The sequence below is a fragment of the Eptesicus fuscus genome, chromosome 15 (assembly GCF_027574615.1).
Source record: "Eptesicus fuscus isolate TK198812 chromosome 15, DD_ASM_mEF_20220401, whole genome shotgun sequence".
NCBI classification, from domain to species: domain Eukaryota; kingdom Metazoa; phylum Chordata; class Mammalia; order Chiroptera; family Vespertilionidae; genus Eptesicus; species Eptesicus fuscus.
Window position 1 is genome coordinate 45,753,331 of NC_072487.1, and position 20,361 is coordinate 45,773,691.

Consider the following 20,361-nt stretch of genomic DNA (forward strand, 5'->3'; position numbering starts at 1 on the left):
TCAAATTATAGAACAGGACTTTGGAAATCAAACCCAAACACAGTGAGATAGACTGGCTAGTGACAGAGCCAGTCCAGAACACAGGCCTCCGGCTCCCAGTCTGTGGATATTTATTTATTTATTTATTTATTTATTATTTAAAGCAGAAAATGAATTTCCCTTATTACAGTACTAGAGGTCCGGTGTACAAAATTCATGCACGTGGTGGGGAGGTTGTCTCTCAGCCCGGCCTGCACCCTCTCGCAATCCAGGACTGCTGGCTCCTAACTGCTCGCCTGCCTGCCTGCCTGATTGCCCCTAACTACTCTGCCTACCTGCCTGATCGCCCCTAACCACTTGCCTGCCTGCCTGATGCCCCTGTTTGTCTACCTGCCTCATCACCCCTAACCACTTGCCTGCCTGCCTGATCGCCCCTAACCACTTGCCTGCCTGCCTCATCACCCCTAACTGCCTTTGCCTTGGCCCCCGTCACCACAGCTTCATCCAGAAGGACGTCCAGAATGACTTCCGGAAGGTCATTCGGCTGTCCGATCTAATTAGCATATTACGCTTTTATTATTATAGATGTTGTCACAGGTTCATTTGTATTGTCCCGCAACACAGCAAATCCAGCCCAGAGTCAGCTGCCTAAGGCAGCAAGCAGGGCTGGGACTCCAGAATCCAGTAAGGCATGAGGTGGAACTGGCTAAGAGGTGGTCTTGGGGCCCAGGCAGGCTGTTCTCTCTGGCCCAGCTGTAGCCCACAGTCTAGGTGAGGCCCAGGATGGCCTGAAGCTCCTGGGCCTTGTCACCAGGCAGTGAGCCCAGTGCTGAGTGGAAGCTGTCAGTGTGCTGTTCGGCCAAGAAAGTCAGGAGCAGCAGCAGTGCGGCCTTGGCGTCTGGTGGGATCTTGTCATCAGCCTGAATGAGGCTGCAGATGCACAGGAGCTCCGGAGCCACATCTACAACCTGGTCAGGGCTGCCTTGGTACAGGAGGCTGGAGAGGCAGCCTATGGTGGCCCACTCCTCCAAGTCCTCCTTCAGCGGCAGGGTGTGCGGCAGAGCAGTCAGCACCCGGGGCTCTGGTTTCCTGGTGGAACTGGCCATCAGTAGGAGGGCCAGCGCCCCACTGATGTTACCATGGGCACGATCCTGGCGCTCCCATGCCCATATGGGCAACAGAAGCCCCACCAGCTTGGAGAAGTATTCCTGGTCAGGGCAGCCCCCATGCTCAGCCAGAAGGTGGCATTGCTCCGCACTTCGGGGTCGGCCTCAGCAGCACGGGGAGCAAACTGGGCTGAGGCAGTACCCAGGCCCTGAATGGACTCCGCCAGCGTCCCCACTGCAGAGGGCTTCTCTGCCACTGTGCAGCCCTGTTTTGTCTTGCAGAGCAATAATGGCAAGAACCCAGCAAAGAAGGGAGCAAAAGTGTCCCCCCCTCGCAGCTGCCAGGGCAGGAATGGCCTCCCCGGCGTACTCTAGCAACACGGCGTCACTGTCAGCCCGGTCCTAGTCCCCCTCCTTCTCCTCAGTGCCCTGACAGGCTCTTCCTCTGCAGCACGGCCTTGAGCATGTTGCAGAGCTCAGCAAGGCGCCCAGGAGGCTGCAGGTGAGGGACCCTCAGCTGCGCAGCCCCCGTCAGGGCCTCCAGCCCAGCCATCACCACTTGGCGCTCCCGCTCCCCGGTTACCGCCTGCATGTAGGACGGCGCCCCCTGGGCCAGGGGGGCCTGCAGAGCAGCGGTGTTGGGTTCTGAGGGGCACTTTGCCAGGCCTTGTGCAGCGCACAGCGGAACTGTCCCGGAGCCTCAAGGGCTCCTTTCGCACATTCAGGTGGGGGCACTCCAGAACTTTGAATACTTCTTCAAAGACACTCTCCATGTAGGGGAGGAGGGCCACACTGGCGTTCACAGAGATATCCCCCAGGGCAGCACAGGTGTCTCCCTTCTCATCGAAGATGGCCTTCTCCACACTGCACCCTGAGATCTCCAAGTTACCCTCCTCCTCCTCGTCCTCAGCCATGAGCTCCTCCTCTTCCTCCCCATCGCTCTCATCATCAAACGGAAGGAAGGAGCTGCTGCTGTCGTTCTGAGGCACAATGCCCTCAGGGGAACGCAGTGACAGCATGAGTGCAGGGATTTCTGGCAGGTAGGGTGCCAGGCCCTCACCCATCGGCCCCGATAAGGCTGCAAACAGGCTGCATGTGCAGCACCTCAAGTCAGGGTCGTCTACCTGGTCACATAGGCCCAGGCCCAGCTGGCGGTATTCCTCAGCCAGGGGCCTCACGGTCTCCCCCACTGCTCATGCCAGCTCCCCCAGTGTCTCCGGGCTCTGGATCCGCAAAGGCTGAAGGACCAAATGGCCTAGCAGGTGCTCCATGGCGGTGGGGAAGTAGGGCAGCAAGGAGGCCTGGGCAGCCGTGGCAATGGCCCCCAGGGTGCTCACAGCCAGCTCCTTGGCCTGGGGGCTGCCGGGGCTCCTCGGGGGCTGCAGCATACACTCCGTAAGCTCCGGAAGTAGGGCTGCACTTTCGGCCCTAGGTTCTCCACGAAATTTTCAAGGCATAGCAGGCCCTGGCTAGGTGGTGTGTGTGTGCCAGGAGACACTGACTTCAGCTCGGCAAGGAGCAGGGGCATTCTCTCCCCTGAATAGCTGCTGATAGGAGGCCATAGGGTCTCTGAGAACCGGCCCAGGGCACAACGGATCCTCCAAGCCCTTGCACACAATCTGCAGTGGTGGGGTCAGCAGTCTCTGCCTGACGTGGTCACCTGCTCCATCGGACAGTGCAGCCAGCACCAGGAGCCCAGCCTGGCGCTGGTGGGGGTTGTCACTCTGCCAGGCCTCTTCTAGCATGGGCATCAGCGGGCTAAAGGGCTTCTTGGGGACAAATGGAGTGCCAACATGTTCACAACCTGTACAGCAAAGTGCCTGGGTGTCTCTCCCACCAGCCCAATCTCCAGTTCTTCCCCCTCTGATTCCTCCGGATCCAGCCGGCCCAAGGGGGGCCGGCAGCCATAACAGGGAAAAGGGTGTACAGCAAGGCGGGCAGGAGATGATTCTTCAGTAAGGCCTTGCTCTTGACTCTGACCAAAAAAAGTGAGGCTGCAGAACATACGTGCATGTACTGCACCACCCAGAGCCACGTCTCCAGCCACCCTGAGGCAGAATGTGGGGATCTCAGAGAGCTGGGAGGTGATGACTGAAAGGGTTAAAGAGAATAAAACGGGGCAGAGAAAGACTTATTGTGCTTAGCAGATATCTTGCAGAAAGCTTGCAGCCTTGAGCACAGCATAGCTCAGATAACCAGAAGACATCTGGCAAGGGAGGAACCAAGGATGGACCAGACCCTTACGTCAACAGAGCGGCTTGCAGCCAGCAAGGATTAATAAAAACCTCTTTCTCCCTGCTCTCTTCACTGATGCTTTTCTCGGTCTCAGCCCACCTGCACCCAGGTGGTCGGAATAAAATCTTTTTTGATACATTCTGGCCTCATGTCACAAGTGCGCGACCCTGGCCCACTCCGGACCTTTCAATGACAGGCATCTCTGACTCCAGCAATTCATCCAGGGCCTCCAGGGCCTCACAGGCCTTTGCCTCATCTACAGAGATCAGTCTGCAAGGCGGTGGTGAACTTGGGCACTACAATCCGTGCTCGAGGCAGTCATCAGTGAGGGGGCGGTCAGAGCGCACGGAGTAGGAGAGAAGTCCGGGCGAGCCCACCTCACCAAGGGTCTCCAGAAGCCGAAGCAGCTCCCAGTGGTGGGGTCGGAAGGCCTTGGGTCGGGAGGTCACCGCTACACTTAGCAGCATAGCCCCGTCTCCCTCAGGGACGTGGGGACTGTGGGGACTGTGCTGAGGACGCTGCATGGGCTGGAGCCAGGCCTCCAGCCTTCCTTCCGAAAAACAGAGGCTGGGAGCTGGGCCAGGCTAAGGCTCACACTGTGCGCTGTCTCTCGCTGGGGTCATCGGCACCAGGGATTGAGGCTCTCCCCGTGCGGGGCTCCGGGCTCCGCCGCCAGCCTCCGCCAGCGGGCATCCAGTCGCCGCAGGGCTGCAAGGCTGCCTGCGAACTGGCACCGGCGGGTCTGAGGACTGGTCGCGGAGGCCGGCAGGTCGCAGAGCGCGGGCAGTGCCAGTGCGGCGGGTCCGAAGGGCGGTCTGCAGCTGCTCGGTGGCCCGCGGGTGCGCTCTTGTCCCGCAGCAACTAGTCCCACGGGATCTGCTGCAGGATCTGCTCCAGGCCCCGGGCTCCGGAGCAGCCGTTGGGCGGCCGTTGCTTGGCCGGGAGGTGGGAGGGACCGCACGCGGAGGCGCTCCCAGCCTAGGAATCTTGAGACCACAAATGGCCATCCACCTCGCTCGGGCCCTGCTGACCCCCATGACGTCACTCACTCTTGGCCAACCTCAGCTTCGTGAAGGTGACAAGAGGTGCACACACATCTCGGCTCTAAAACCACTTTTGTTGGTGGTGGGAATTGTAACCAAGGCACAGACTCCCTCGGAGCTCTGTAAGGAGATCCGGGGGTGAGGAAGGGCAGGGCTGGGGCTCACTGAAACATCCCTACAATGCTCAGATCACCGCCGGGGATCTCTGGCGTACAGACGTGCTCTCATTTCAGTCTGGGCTGTTCTCTGAAGACTGCACTGGAGGCATTTACTGTATGTATTTTATGCCGCAAATTTTTTAAAGCCATAACATGTTTATTCTTCCAGTGAATGCCCCTCTACAAAGCCTAAGCTGAAATGTAAAGAGATTCACAGAAGCACCCATAAAACACACACACACACACACACACACACACACACACACACACACACACACCAAGGCTGATGCAACCTGACAATTTTTTTTTTAAGCTGAAGCAAGTAAATTATATGGCAAAGCCTGAAATGCCTGCCCCACCTCCAGGCGTGCAGTCTGTGCACACACGCACACACACACATGCACACGCACACGCACACGTGCAGTTTCAGCTCCTCAGACAGTCTGCCACATGCCACTGCCTCTTTCCTAGATATATTGTGACAGCCACTAAGCTAATGAGACCCCAACTGTCACCCTCAGTTTTTACATTTATTTTTTCGTGTTTTCTTCCCAAGACCATTGCCCAAAAGGCAATTATGGACAGAATGCAGAGCACCAGCGTTCTTCCTCCTCCTCTTTGGAACAGCAGGTCCCCACGTGGCAGCGTGGAACAAAGAGCCTCAGCTCCCCAGAAAGGGAGGGCTGGCCTCCAGGCCACGGGAGCCGGGGTCTCGGTGGCCACCGGGTCAGGTATTGATCGGCCACGGCTGCTGCTGCAAAGCCCACCTGCCCATTGCCGTGGGCAGGAGAAACAGAATTGTAAGAAACTGACTTTCTAGAAAAACACCATGCTGAACTCAGAGCCAGCCACAGGGACATCAGAACGCTTGCAACGGGGAACTAATTCAAAGTGGAAGCAGTGTAAAAATCACCATTTCCAATTGGACGGGGTAGAGGGCAATCTCTTCAAATGGATAAAATGTAGACAATGAGGCTTTAATGAATGCCCATTTAATAAGTCCCCACAGATGAAAAGTGGTATGTATAGAAGCTCTGTGACATAAGCAACCCATTGCCAAATTATCCTCAATCCAAGAGCACCGAGCTCAGGTCCCCTAAGCTACAAGCAATAGGTTTGCTTGTTTTTATGATGTGGAAAATAATTACACACACACACACACACACACACACACACACACACACACCTTACCTTTCAAACAAAGTCAGTGGACTTTTTCATAAGGGATTATTTTTGAACACTGGAGGAAGACCGGCTCCTTCAGTGATTATTTTGAAGAGGTGGATAAAGGGAGATCATATTGTCCTTTGTGCGTTTCCCTATTTTCCATTATATGCATGTGCTTATCAGAAAGGCTAGTTTTTGAACTTCTTTTAAGAGCCATAGAAGACAATGTTAAACTGCCTCAATGCACACATACACACGCGCACAAATACACACAGCGCACACATGTAAACCCTGACTACTCCCGTCATGTTCCATGTTAATGGGGAACAAGGATTACCTTGCCCGGGTGGTTGTCAGAACCACCATGGAGTGTGGGCTGCTGTCAGCCCAAGTGAGTGCCTGACAGGAATGCTGAGGCGAACCTTCCACAGAAACACCATGGCTAGCTTCTGATGAGATGCGCTGTGAAGTCAGCGTGAAGGTGCACCCGCAGGAGAGCGAAGTGGCAGCTGGCAGGGATGAGGTAAGAAGAGCTAGGCGCTCCCCTGCTGAATGAGAGTGGTTCACAGGGTCAGTCCCACAAAAGCGCATTCCCATCAGCGTTGGTGCCTTCCCTGCCCCTCATGCTGACAGATGAAACAGCCTGTCAGGGTATCTGTACATTATTAATAACTATTTTAGGGATCCCCCGTGAATTCTGGGTAGTTTGTGAGTTTAAGTCCATTTCCCAGGACTTGATTCGTCCTCACAAGATACCAGCAGGGAGCTGGGACCACTCAAGAGCCTTGGCCCCCTTTCTTTGGGCTCTTAGCAGCCACGCTGATGGGGAACAAGGGGAACATCCCTGGGCTTTCCGCCAGCAGTTCTGTCCTAGCCTCCTGAACCTTGGACGTGAACGGCTGTCCATCTCTACATCAACATCGTCCTACGTGACATAGGAGGTGTCTAAAATCTGGAACAAAATCTACACTCAAATTGGTTTGCTCAATTTCAAATTCTACTAGTCCAGATTCAGCAGCTAAATTACCCACCCCTTATTAATGAATTTGTGAGATTCATGTAAACCATGAAATTACATTTCTATATTTTTTGAAGTTCCACTTGATTTTTTGTGGATGGACTCTTTCTTTCTCATGCCCAAATGTATTATTTTTTCTCTGAAAACTGGAAAGTTAGATATTACTTCTTAAGGTAAGAGTTTCTTGGATTTTTTTTATCTGAGCTTAAGTATATATGTGAAAGAATTATCACCCAGAATTTTATTCACCTTAAATCTTGGATCTTATATCTGAATTCTCAGAATTAGGTTCATCAAAATAGCTGCAAAGACTCACTCAGAAAACTAATGTAACCCAAAGCAATATATACATCTGTTTTATTCATTTCTAATTGACTCAAGAGTAAGAATATATCTAATCTTTATTATATACTCTCAAAAACATATTGACAAACAGATTCTTGGAATCAGGAAAAAGGAATCTATAATAATAAAAGGGTAATATGCTAATTAGATCAGACATCATTCCGGACGTCCTTCCTGACGAAGCCGGGGCCAGAGGAGGGAAGCAGCCTGGGTCCCAGGTGCCTGCCGGCGGCCAGAAGAGGGAAGCCCGGTTCCAGGTGATGGAGGGAAGCTGGTGCCAGCAGCCGGGGGAAGGAAGGCCTACTCTTGCACGAATTTTCGTGCATCGGGTCTCTAGTCTAATATAGAAATGTACGAATAAGTTCCAGCTTCGCACTGTATTGAGCACTTGAAGTGTGGCTACTGAGACTGAGGAACTAAACATTTAATTTTAAAAATGGATGCCTAATTCAGTTATTGGAAAAATTTACATTACATGTGTGGCTCACATCATATTTTTTGTTGAACAACACTGCTCTAGCTAGCTATATATGGTGAGGTAACTGACAACAATAGCATATTATTCATTTATTGTCTCCATATAGTAACACATCTTTTGTAGCTGTTGTGCAATAGCCTTGTTTATTATTTTCCCACACTCTTTTCATTCTATCTCTAAATAGTAAAGATGTGAGCCATGACTGACTGCTACCCTAAAGAAGCAAAGGTTGTTCTACTACTGACAGTGGTTGGTAGTAAACACCACTCATTCCAGTTGCTCCCATACAACATGGCTCCTGGGCTGGGAATAAATACATGACAGACAGCAACCGCATTGCTAGGGCAGGTTCAAGAGTTACACCCAATTGGCTGTCTTTCACAAATATATGACACATAAAGAAAACATCTGGTCTTACCACAAACCATAAAAAAGTCTTTTTCAAGTTGTATGCTCTGGAGTACAGGTGGGAACTGAATTTTATCATAGACCCAATCACCTATTTCTATTTCATGTTTTTTTCCAGTTACTGAGAAACTTCCCAAGGTTCCTTTTCCCCCACCATCTGAAAGGTGGGAGACATCATCAGTTATGTCACCCGTTTTCTGGGGTCCCATGGCACAGATGATGCACCAGAAGATCACACCACCCACCAGCCACCATCCCAGCAGCTCAAGGGCCTTTATGCCTATTCATTCGTTTTTACAAACATTTTGTGGGGCCCACCCTCTGCCAGACTCTGTTCTAGGTACTGGAGTGAGGCAACGGAGAACAAGGAAAGTAAAGGTTATCTTCTGCATCTTTTTGTGATTTCACAGAGCTCTGACTGTAATATCCCAGCAGTAAGCTAGAAACACATATCAACTCTTCAGATTACTATGCAAGATTTGATATACACAAGAAGATAAAGAAAACTACAGTGGCAACCATGCAGCCATCCCTCCTGAATTCCATCCCATATGCCCCCTCTCCATGGACTCCACTGAATTAGTGTTTATCATGTCCTCACATTTCTTTATACTTTTACTACAAATTCATGTATCCCTAAGCAATATGTTTTAAAACTACATAGACATGAGTGTGTTTTAAATACTAGATGTTTTTAAAAACTTACATAAAGTTAAGATAAATAACTATCCTTGACTACACTAAAAATCTCAACAATTTACTAAGTTTGCTGTCAGAAAAATAATTTTTTTCTTTTAGCCACCAGCCAAGTCACATATGAATGAGTATAAATTTAAATATTACATATAATTATGTATGTTCATATACAGTACATAGCATACAGAATAATAGAAGCTCAGTGTGCTCAATAATCATTTAAAACTTTGAATGGGCAGACTGGAAGTCACTTCCATATGTGCTTTTTTTTTCCCTAAAATAAACTTTAAATTAAAATTTTGGAATGGTACAAAATAGGGTTTCCAGTGCAAAAAGCCCCCTCCTGCCCTTGCCCACAGCAGCCCAGCAACCCTCCCCATAGGTAAGCAGCATCATTTCTTATGTACACATCCAGAGATATTCCACATAAACAAGTAATCATGCTTATGTTCTGCCCCGTTTTTTAACACAAATGGTAGCAACTTGCTATTTTCATTTAATGGTAATCTCTGAGATTCTTCATATTGGTGCTGATGGCCAGAGGGAAGGGGGAGGGGGCTAAGTGAAAGGGGGAAGAGGGGAATGGGGACATGTGCAATAGTATCAACAATAAATATAAAGAAAAAATAATAACCACAACACAAATTCCTAGAAATGGAACTGTTGATTCAAAGAGTATATGTAAGTGAGTATATATTTATGTGTATGTATAGATATTATAAAAGTATCCTCCATAGTGGTTACACAATTTAACTTCCACTGGACATGTATGAGAGCATTCTCTTTCCCTGCCCCCTTGCCAACATAATGTACTGTGTGTTCTGTTAATCCAGCTAAGTGATAAATGATAGCTCATTAAAATAGTAATTTATGAATGTCTTAAATACTTTTAAAATAATTCTCAATTTTAAAAGGAATGGGCACAACTCAGTACAACACAAGCTAAGGGATCTAAGAAGCCTAATGAATGACGCACTGAGTTTGTTAAGAGGGAGGTGCTATAAAATTCAAGGCATGGCACTACTCTATGAAAGGCTATATTAGCTTCACATGAGCAACAAAGACAAATATGTCATTACAGTATTGCCCCACCTCTCATAATAAACTAATTCATAATGATGACACATGTATAAGCTTTATAAAACCTCCTAGAGAGAGAACCACCCAGCAGCTGTCTAAAGTTCAACTACTCAGAAATATCAATACTATACATGACAGTCTGCTCTATGTTAAATGACTTTCCTAAACTTAAGTAGTGAAAAAAATAAATGAAGGAAAATTTGAGGGTAAAAGTAAGTGGCTCTTCCAAATATCACCCACATTCTCATTGACTCCATGAATGTCCCATCCTTCAGATCAGCAATGGACTTAGATCATGTGGGTTCTGAACAGAGGCTTGGCTCCTGGTTTGTTGAGTGAACCCAGTCACGTCACTTGACCCCTGTGACCTCTCACTCCTCATCTATTAAAATGACAGGATTGAAGTGGATTCTTCTTTGAAGTCCCTCCCAGCTGAAAGATACTCCTGCTGCTACTAATTAATAGATGAGTGGTTTTCTAAAAGTAAAGAAGTACATAGGCCTTCACTTACCTCCATTTTAACATGCATTTGATGGTCAAATGGCTAAAACTTGGGGTTGGTCAGTAACCACTAAAACCAAAGAACAGAGATTTCTATGGGTATTAAGTAAGGGTGCTGTAACCCCAGGACCTGTCCAAGGAGTCAATTAACAGGAGTATCTGTTCTATCATACACCATAACTGAAAGAAATGAGAAAATGCTTCTAAAATTTGGAATCAATAAGCTCAGTGAGGATTAAAATTAATGGAACATTGATTTCAATGTCCCTTGCTCAACTCAAGACCCTTACAATGGTACTGGCTACTTCATATCTGCACACACACCTGCCATAAAGCCAACGAGACAGATTTCACTAAGTGGATTTCCAAGTCATCAGCTATGAAGCCTCTGATGGGACGATGGGGCCTGAGGGTTTCCAGAAGGGGTGATATCCACAAAAATACAAAGCAAAGCAATTAAGAAAACAACAAGACCATATCTAATGAACAAATCCAGCAAAATGGAAATGTTAGCAGAAAATACCCAAAATCAAGATGCAGTCATGACCTTCAGGGCATTACGCTAAATGAATGAAATAAGTCAAAGAAAGCCAAATAGTGTAATACTGTATGATCTCACTTATATGTGGAATCTAAAAACATCAAACTCATAGAAACATAAAGTAGAATGGTGGTTGCCAGGGGCTGGGGAAAATGGGGAGATGTAGGTAAAAGGGTACAAACTTCCAGTTATCAGAAGAATAAGCTCCGGGGTGCTAATGTACAGCACGGTGACTATAGTTAACAATACTGCACTGTCTGTATACTTAGAAGTTACTGTGAGAGTAGAGCTTTCATGTTCTCACCATAACAACACTATGGTAATTATGTGAGGTAAAGGATGTGTTAACTAATCTTATTGTGGTAAACATTTCATAATATATACATGTATCAAATCTTCACATTGTATACCTTAAACTTACACAGTGTTACATGTCAATTATAGCTCAATAAAGCTAGGGGGGAAAGAGGCCTTCATAGTGGCCATCTTTATCAAAAACAGAAGTTTCATAGACCAAAAAACAAATGCTAAATGAAACAAGGAACTTGGAGTGGGATGGAATCCAAAGGAACAAAATTAAAGACCTAAAGTAGGAAGAAATATGGTCAGTTGGCCAAGCACTGGTTTCCATTTGTGAATTATTCATTCATTTAAAAAATGTTTATTATTCTAGACATTTTGTTAGCTACCTTTCTGCTGCCTACCATCATTTATTTCACTGTTCATTAGCTGACTCCCATCCAACACAGTGAATAGAGGGAAAAGTTAAATTCCTGGATATTGATCTTACTCAGGTAAGTAGCAATAGTAAAAGGTTGCATGACATAATCCAAAAGATAGGAAGAGGAAAAAATTAAATTGAGTCCTGTAGAGAATCTAGAGTCCATTTATTCATCATTTAAGAGTGTACACACTCCTCAAAGCTCTGGCTACTTGACTCTGGCCTTTGACATCCATCAGTGAGTTAAGCCTGTTCGATTGTTCACTGCCTGTCTCCTAATCCTGGGCCTCTGGAACTGTGACCTCCCAGCCTGGAGCCCTTCCAGGTATCCACAAGCAAACACATCTGGTGTTCCAACTCACATGTTCTCAGACTCACCCCTAATTTCAGCCAAATTTGTGCAGGCTCCAGCTCATTTCATACTGACAGCATCTCACATATGCTCTGCATCCTTACTTCCATCCTGGGGCTTCCCCAAGACCACAGAAGCAACAAAGAGATACGCAGGCCTGTGCACATGTGCAGCGCAGAACACAAGTGAAGGAGAGTTAACCCTCCCAGGATTCACACTTGACAGTGGGAGAGAGGAGCAGATGGTAAATGCCACTCCTGCCTCATGTCTTCTGAGCTGACAATCTGAAGCCTCCTCAGAAGATCTCAGAAGAAGTGAGTGCCCATTTCCCATGGCAATGACCTCCACAAAGCATCTGTCTTAGTCTTCTAAAATACTAATTTATTTTCTCACAGTTCTGGAGACCAGGAGTCCAAGATCAGGTTGCTGTCAGGGTTGGTGTGTGGTGAGGGCTCTCCCCTTAGTTTGCAGATGGCCACCTCCTCTCTATGTCCTCACATGACCTTTCCTCGGGGCTCTCAAGGAGAGAGAGAAAGAGAGAGTTCTTGTCTCTTTCCTTATAAAAACATTTATCCTATTGGATCCCCCTTATGACCTCATTTAACTTTAATTACTTCCTTAGAAGCTCCAACTCCACACTTGGGGTTAGGGCTTCAACATATGAATCTGAGGAAGACACATTCAGCCATAACAACATCCTTACCTTGGCTCTGCTACTTCCCTGCCATTCTTTGCAATTCAGATTGGGTCACTCCCATTGTTATTGCTGAAGGCAATCCTCATGAATTATTCAACAGCTTCTCTATCTGGGCTGGCAAAGAATGGCTGTTCTGATTAGAGGCTATAGTGTCATCCAGTCATCACTTTCTGGATTCTCAACAGACCACATAGTTGCCTCCAGATCTAAATCCAAATCCTCAGTCCCATCTGCCAGTTTAGGAACCAGCAATCTTTCCGAGTGGGGTCAGATGGGTTCTGGCTTTTACTCTGCTGTATTAGCTACTGGAGAGTAGAAGATCTCAAAGTCATTGTCACTCCTCCCACTAGAAGATCAAATCCTCTCACTCTCCCAAGAGATCTTGGATCTTAATGGTCAGCATTTCCTGGGGAGAGAAGGCTCTCAGAAAGTAGGCTCAAGCTACCCCAACACACCAAGTCCTAATCAAAACTCACAGGATTGATCTTTGTCAGAGGCAATTCAATGATAGACAGCTCTTTCTGATGGACACACGAGCTGCTCCCGTGTTGTGGGCTTTCATTCCCTCTGAGAGGTTCTCTACCACTGGACATTAAAACTTACCAAAGACGCCCTAACTGGTTTGGCTCAGTGGATAGAGCGTCGGCCTGCAGACTGAAGGGTCCCAGGTTCGATTCCAGTCAAGGGCATGTACCTGGGTTTCAGGCACATCCCCAGTGGGGGGGGGGGTGCAGGAGGCAGCTGATCAATGCTTCTCTCTCATCGATGTTTCTAACTCTCTATCCCTCTCCCTTCCTCTCTGTAAAAAATCAATAAAAAATATTTTAAAAAAAAACTTACCAAAGATTAATGAGGTGCCTTAGAAATGGGATTATACTCCTGGGGAGTCTATTAAGTTCAATTGGCACATCATTATTTTCATATGCTTTCCTTTCAATCACACCAACAACTTTGCTAGGTTGATAAGGTAAAAGGAAGATGTGACCAATGAGGAAACTGTAATGAACATGCCCAGCACTACAAGTTGTCACAGCAAGGCTATGACAACTGGGCATCCTGACACTTGTTCCATGCTCTTCCCAAAACTCCAATCTTCCCTCCCTCCCTCCCTCTCTCCCTCCCTTCCTTCTCCTCTTCCTTCTTCCTCTTCCTTCCTTCCTTCCTTCCTTCCTTCCTTCCTTCCTTCCTTCTCTTCCTTCCTTCCTTTCTCTCTAATACAGACAAATCCTCCTCAAGAATATAGACAAACACCAGGCCTTTTTGCTTGATTTCCTTTTGTTTTTCATTTTTCCAATGTTCTGTAAATTTATGACACTCTATGTGCATAAACTCCTTGGGAATGGAAAATGTGCATATAAGTCACAGAAACAAAGGTGACATTAAGATAATAAAGGACTTAAACAATGGGACCTATCTATAAGCTGCACCCCGGCAGCCAGCTGCCTTGGCTAAACTGAAATTGTATCTCTTAGCTATAAAATCAGCAGATGGTGAGGGAGAAAGTACTAGAATCTACTGCCTATTATCCATCTAATCAATTACAGTGTGTTCAACTCATTTAAAAACAAATTTTTTTTAATTCAAAAAAGTCTTAATCATGGGCTTTAAACTGACCAGCAACATAACTCTCAATTAGGCTCTTGAGATAAATCTTGAAATTCCAAAAGGCCCAGCTGTTTAGACCATTCTTTGACTTTCTATAAGACACAGTTACCACTTGGAAATCTCTCATCTCATTCACAACCACCAACTGCTGTGACTAGGCAGCAAGCAGGTCCTCAATACCCTGTAATATGAGGAGTCAGAGCATCCAGTCTTAGGGGAAAACAAAAGAGAACAAACAGAAGGAGACAAGCAGAGCTAGCAAGACCCTGTTAGTCAACATGGCCATCAGCGGGCTTCCCTGTAATTACTGAGGGACCCCTCAGGGACACAGAACTCCTGTCTATGAAGTTTTCATGTCAGTAGAGGTGGGTTTGATTTTTCTTCATTTTATTTCTTTAAGAATTTGCATTTTGGTTTGGGCCAAACACCTAAAGACAATATGCTCTTCTTCTGGAAACAAAGACTGCCTTCCAGGGTGTATGTTAGTTTGCCAGAACTGCCATAACAAAGTACCACTGACTGGGCAGCTTAGACAACATATTTATTGTCTCACAATCCTGGAGGCTGGAAGTCTGAGATCAGGGTGTCAGTAGGGTTGGTTTCTTCTGAGGCCTCTCTCTCTGGCTTATAGATAGCTGTCTTCTCCCTGTGTCTTCACCTGGTCTTTCCTCTGTGTGTGTCTTGTGTCCTACTCTCCATTTCTTATAAGTACACTAGAGGCCCAGTGCATGATTGAATTATGCACATGTAGGGTCCCCTACACGCTTTCGCTTTCGATCGTGGGGGAGCTGGGTGCCGGAGGCTTCTGAAAGGCCTGGTGCCGGAACAGACAGGCACCCAGCTCCCCCGCTTTTGATGGTCCGCAGTGGGACGTGAGCTCGCTGCCCCAGAGGCCCCTTCTGTTCCACAGCACAGCCATGGCGCAGACACTGAGCTCGCGCCTGCGCTGGCGACGCGAGCTCAGTGTCCCGCTGGCCCAATCGGCTACCCCAGCCACCCCGAGTCCCGCCCCCTGCGCCTCCCACTGGCCCAATCATGGGCGTAGAGGAGTGATGGTAATTTACATATTACCATTTTATTAGGTAGGATGAGTCATATTGGATTAGGGCCCACCATGTGACCTCATTTTACCTTAATCATCTCTTCAAAGGTCCTATCTCCAAACACAGTCACATTGTTAGGTACTGTGGGGTTAGGACTTTAACATATGAATTTTAGGAGGACACAATTCAGTCTGTAACAAGGTGAAAAACTCATGTCAAATTTTTGCTCTGAGTCCTACAATCCTGTTGGGCCCAAAGTACTGGGACTCTGGGGCACATCTGTTCACTACACATTTCTGAGAAAGAAATCTTAGTATGTTTATCAGGGGAAATAGCAGGTTTATACACCATGTTCTGAGCACTTACCTAAATAGCTGCTGCATCCCACCCAGCTACTCTGAGAGCCAATCTTTCTAGGTATCCCAGTTCATAAAAATATTGCCAAGGAAATGTGCAACAGCTGGTACAGGCAAATATTGGGAGCCTAAAACAGTGTCTAGAAGTTTATCATTTCCAAGCAGACCTCTGTCATACTGAACTTCAGTGGTGATTCCCTATGAGCCATTCTTACATCTCTCTACATACACAGGTGTGCATGTGTACAAGGCATATATGAGAGAATAACTATAAAATGCCTAATTGTGCAGTAAGAAGGCAGAGATGCTGGATGTTTGCAAGAATGTTTAAAATGGAAGAATCTGGGCCACCAAAAAGATGCTGGTACCACTGAAATAAATAAGAGGGGCTGAAAAAATCTTTTTAATTGCTGACAGGCAAGTCGACACCTACTTCTTTCCTCCCTGCTAATCAGTAACTAGTACCCTTAAGTCTGATAGAGGAATTATAAGACTTGCATTTACCAGCCAGCAGGTTCTTAAGCAAAAGAATCTTCAATATGTTAATCCTTTAAAAAAGTATTTGCCAGGAAGAGCCCAGAAAACAAAGCATTAGTGATACAAAGATGTCTTTCAGAAATTGTGGTGAAAATGGCAAGTATCACCAAACCAAAAGATGTTACCTGGCCCATTTTTTAAAATTGTATCTCAATTTTTAACTTAGCAGGAAGTCCAGTGGTTGAGTCCCTGTTGACTGTGGTTGGCCAGGAAACAAATCACCTTCAGAACTATTATTACCACAGGGATTTGGATAAATTCTACACTGAGAGGAAAAGATAATTAAAACAGAATTCTGGCTGGTTCTCAAAAGACCATTGAGCAGAATGTACTAGTTCCTGCAAGAAACTTGTCAGAAGTTCCCCAAAAGAGATCTTACTGAATTTCCTATCTCCTTCTAATTGTTTTTGTAAAAATAAATAGAACATTGCATAGTAGTCTATGACACACATCATGGTAAATAAAGGTGTACCTGAATTAATTACATTTTAACTGTCTGACACATACTTTGAAACCTGACACATACTTTTGCTTTGTCAAGACAGGTTGGAGTTGTGGGACCACGATGGGCCAGCCCACTAGAGTACTGCCACTTTGTCTTCTGCCTCTAAGAGCTAGAGGACTCCACTCCAAGTTTCCTTCAGTATGAACAGTGCATTATTTACTCACAGAGATCTCATGGCCTCCAAAATCCTATTTCCTGATTTTTATCACAGTAAACAGTTTGATGGTTTTCTAAGGGATTAGCAAGTACAAGATGCTTTTAATCATTCAAGGACCATTGGATAGTAAGATGCAAGTTTTACTTTCAGATATCAGATAGGTGTGGATCATGCTTAGGTCTCAGTCTCCACTACCACTAGGGGAAAAAACTCTCTCAAAAATTTGGGAATAAAGATACCAGTCCAAAAAAAAAAAAAAAAAAACCTACTTCTAAGCTATTGTCAGTAATACATCTTATTAGACACCAGGTTAAAATGGCATTGCATAGAGTTAAGGTCATTTGATTAAATGTAGTTTTGTGATCATTTTCATAAGAAATTGAAATAGAGGTTTTTTAATCATTTAAAATCATTTCTAGAAGAAGTTGAAAGACAGACCCCAGCAGACCCTTTACAAACTTTATTTCCATAAGAAAAGAGACTGAAGTCATTCCTATTTATGTGTCTTCTCCAGGACTATCATCCACTGAAAGCCATAACAACCACCTGAAGCGACATTCTCAAATTACATTAAATGAGCGCTTGCTATATGGAGGGAAGTAACCAAACCAAAAATTTCAGGTGGGCAGAGGTCAGGTTTTTCTTGATTTTCATCTTTGTTCTAAATTAGTAATATTGTGAGAGAACTAAACTCTCAGAAGTGAGAATGTTTAATGAATTGACTTTTATTTCTTTGACAAACAAAACTTTGATAAATGTGTTTTCTTTAAGGGTATTTACTATATTAAAAATAAATTATATGCTATAAATTTGAATGTGCTTATCTACATTAAAAGCATTTTTTAGTCCTTTAAGAGATAATTCACTCTGGTCTTATTAATTTTTATAATAATATTTATTTTGGATTATAAAATAACAGTTTCATTATAGCTAGTTTAGAAAATATGGGAATTTTAAAGGAGAAAGTCACTTGTGCCATCACAAAGAGAAAAATCACTGTTAATGTTTCTTGATTTCTCTCAATTATTTTTACTGTAATAATAATTCATGCTCTCATTTAATTCTCATAAAAACTTCATAAGGCAGGTGCTACTACTCTTATGTCAATTTTACAGAAGAAAAATGAAACTTAGATAAATTAAATAATTTGTGCAATATCATATCTTTAACTAATAACTACATGGTGAAGTCAGTATTTAAACGTGGTCCATTTGACTCAACTCTGTACTCTCAGGCACTAATTAGTTTTCATTAAAAAGGTGAAATTATCATATCATGTATACTATGTCGTATTATTTTAAAAACCATTAATATCATTTTAAAACTAAGAAAAATATGATGAACCTTTTTGTGTAAATCATTCAAAAACATGATTTTTACAAGATATATAATATTGCATCATAATGTGTTTAATCCTTTCTTTTTGTCTAAACTTTTTATTAGTGTAAATAAATCTTTCCACATTTTTGAAAAAGCAAAAAAGAACCAGATCATGGAAACACATGCCACACAGAGGAGTAGAATGAGGTGAACAGACTTGGTCCCAACAAATTTCAGGTTCTGAAAAGGTTTCTTCTCTTTCTTAACCATGAGGAAGGACCTAGACTCAGGACCTGGACAGGTTCAGTCCTGCTTGATTTAGTTCCCAGTGCTAACACCAGCTCCACAAATCCCTGTTATCCAAGATTCCTCAGAAACGTTGAAGCTGGGTAATTTGTTCCCACCCTCCCAGACAGCAGGATTAGTGAACCTCTCTGTGGAAACCTCTGGGTAATTAACAGAAAGGATAAACACAGTAATTGCTCACCACAGTCTCCTGACCTGTGCCCCAGCTCCTCTATGGGGCCAAGCCCATGACACAGCCAAGCAGCCAACTAATGCCATAATTTTGACTTCCTAGCCCACCCTGAAGCTTGGGCAGCATAGTGACTGAATGAGTAGCATATCCAAACCCTCTAGCCCAGTGGTTCTCAACCTTCCTAATGCCACGACCCTTTAATACAGTTCCTCATGTTGTGGTGACCCCCAACCATAAAATTATTTTCGTTGCTACTTCATAACTGTAATTTTGCTACTGTTATGAATCGTAATGTAAATATCTGATATGCAGGATGTCTCAGGCGACCCCTGTGAAAGGGTCGTTCGACACCCAAAGGAGTCGCGACCCACAGGTTGAGAACCGCTGCTCTAGCCTAATAAACGACATCAGCACTGGAAATGCCCAGAGCGGAGGGGCAGCCACCACTAGAGCTAATTCAGGCACCCTGCACCCGCGTGTTTTATCAATGTCCAACCGCACAAAAAGCATTCAAAGGAGCTTAAACTAAAACGTGACAAGATACAGATGTCAACAGGGATGGGGAGCCACACTGGCTGGAGACAAGCCATCACCAAGCAAATCAAAGCCAACTAAGTCGGAAACCGAGGCAGACAAACATGAAAACTCCAGTTTTCCCAAAGCAAGCTGGAGACAGAATCTCATCCCCACAGCTGGTGAATAGCAGTTCACTGCCCGGGGTTTACTAATTACTAATTGGGTGGCTCTAACAGAGCTCAACTGTGGCAAAACCGATCCAGTTCTAAGAACAGCAGCATGCTTCTTGGACAATCACAGGATGGCTTATTTATCTACAGGTGAAGTGACTTAAATATTTCCCCCCTGCCATGGAGAACTTGAGTGTCCTCAGGCCAAACAGCAAAGGGAAACTAGAGCGTACAGGGCAGCAAGGAAGTGCCTGGTGAGAGGAGGGAGCCATATCTTATTCATGAGGCTATCACTTGTGGAAGAGAAACTTAAAACCAAAGAATGGCACCGTCTCAAAGTCATTGCTAAATATAAAAATGCATAAACCACCCCACTAAAAGCACTGCATTAAATAAGAGCAGCAACATACTATTATTTTTTTAAAAAGAACTTTAAATTGGAAGAGAGAGCGATAAGGTGATGACTGCATTCAAAGCTAAGATGGAAATTAGAAACCATCCATTGTCAGGTAAAGGCTCCAGGGTCATACATAATTAAAACTCACGTGGCCAGCGCCTCCTCACCCATGGGATACCTCGGAAAACTAAGTGGGGGTGGGGAGGAAGCCTGGGTGAGCAGTAATGAGTTAGAAGGACAGAAGGAGTCATTTCCGGTCTACCAGTTCTCAAACTCGGATGCACATTGGAATCCCCTGGAGCTCTGTAAAAGCAGAGGACAGGGACCTCTGGGGACAGGACTGGGCAGCTGCACTTTTTAAAGTGCATCTGGTCCAGGGTGTTGAAACCATTAAATCTGGCTGAGAGAAGCTATGAGCTCATAACCACTTCCAGTTTTTCAGGAAAAATGGATGCAACAAATTTAAAAGATTTGCTTTCTAAAAATGAAGGAAAGGACCTTGCTACACACACCCCCTAACGCCAGCTGCCTCAAAGCTCCATTCATAGTTCTCCCTCCACCAGAGCACATCTAGAAAAGCTCAGGAAGGTTCTGGATCCCACCCTACTGCACTTCTCATTAGAGGGGGAGCGATTAGGCCCACACTGGACTTAAGGTTGATCTTGGCTCTCCCTGTCGTGTCCCATATAACTGTAGACATGTTCCCTAACTCTTCTGAGCCCCAGTTTCCTCAGTTATTTTGAGGTTTCAGT

General features: G+C 45.5%; 1 protein-coding gene and 1 long non-coding RNA gene across 3 annotated transcripts in view; one reads left to right on the forward strand and one right to left on the reverse strand.

Moving 5' to 3' along the window:
* Positions 1 to 20,361, reverse strand: part of FRMD3 (FERM domain containing 3) — a 253,370-nt gene that overhangs the window by 176,165 nt on the left and 56,844 nt on the right. The gene's annotated exons all lie outside the window — the stretch shown is intronic.
* On the forward strand, positions 6,131 to 8,300 carry LOC129151657 (uncharacterized). Its single transcript, XR_008558317.1, has 3 exons — positions 6,131 to 6,211; positions 7,200 to 7,308; positions 8,056 to 8,300. It is a non-coding gene; the product is annotated as an uncharacterized LOC129151657 (long non-coding RNA).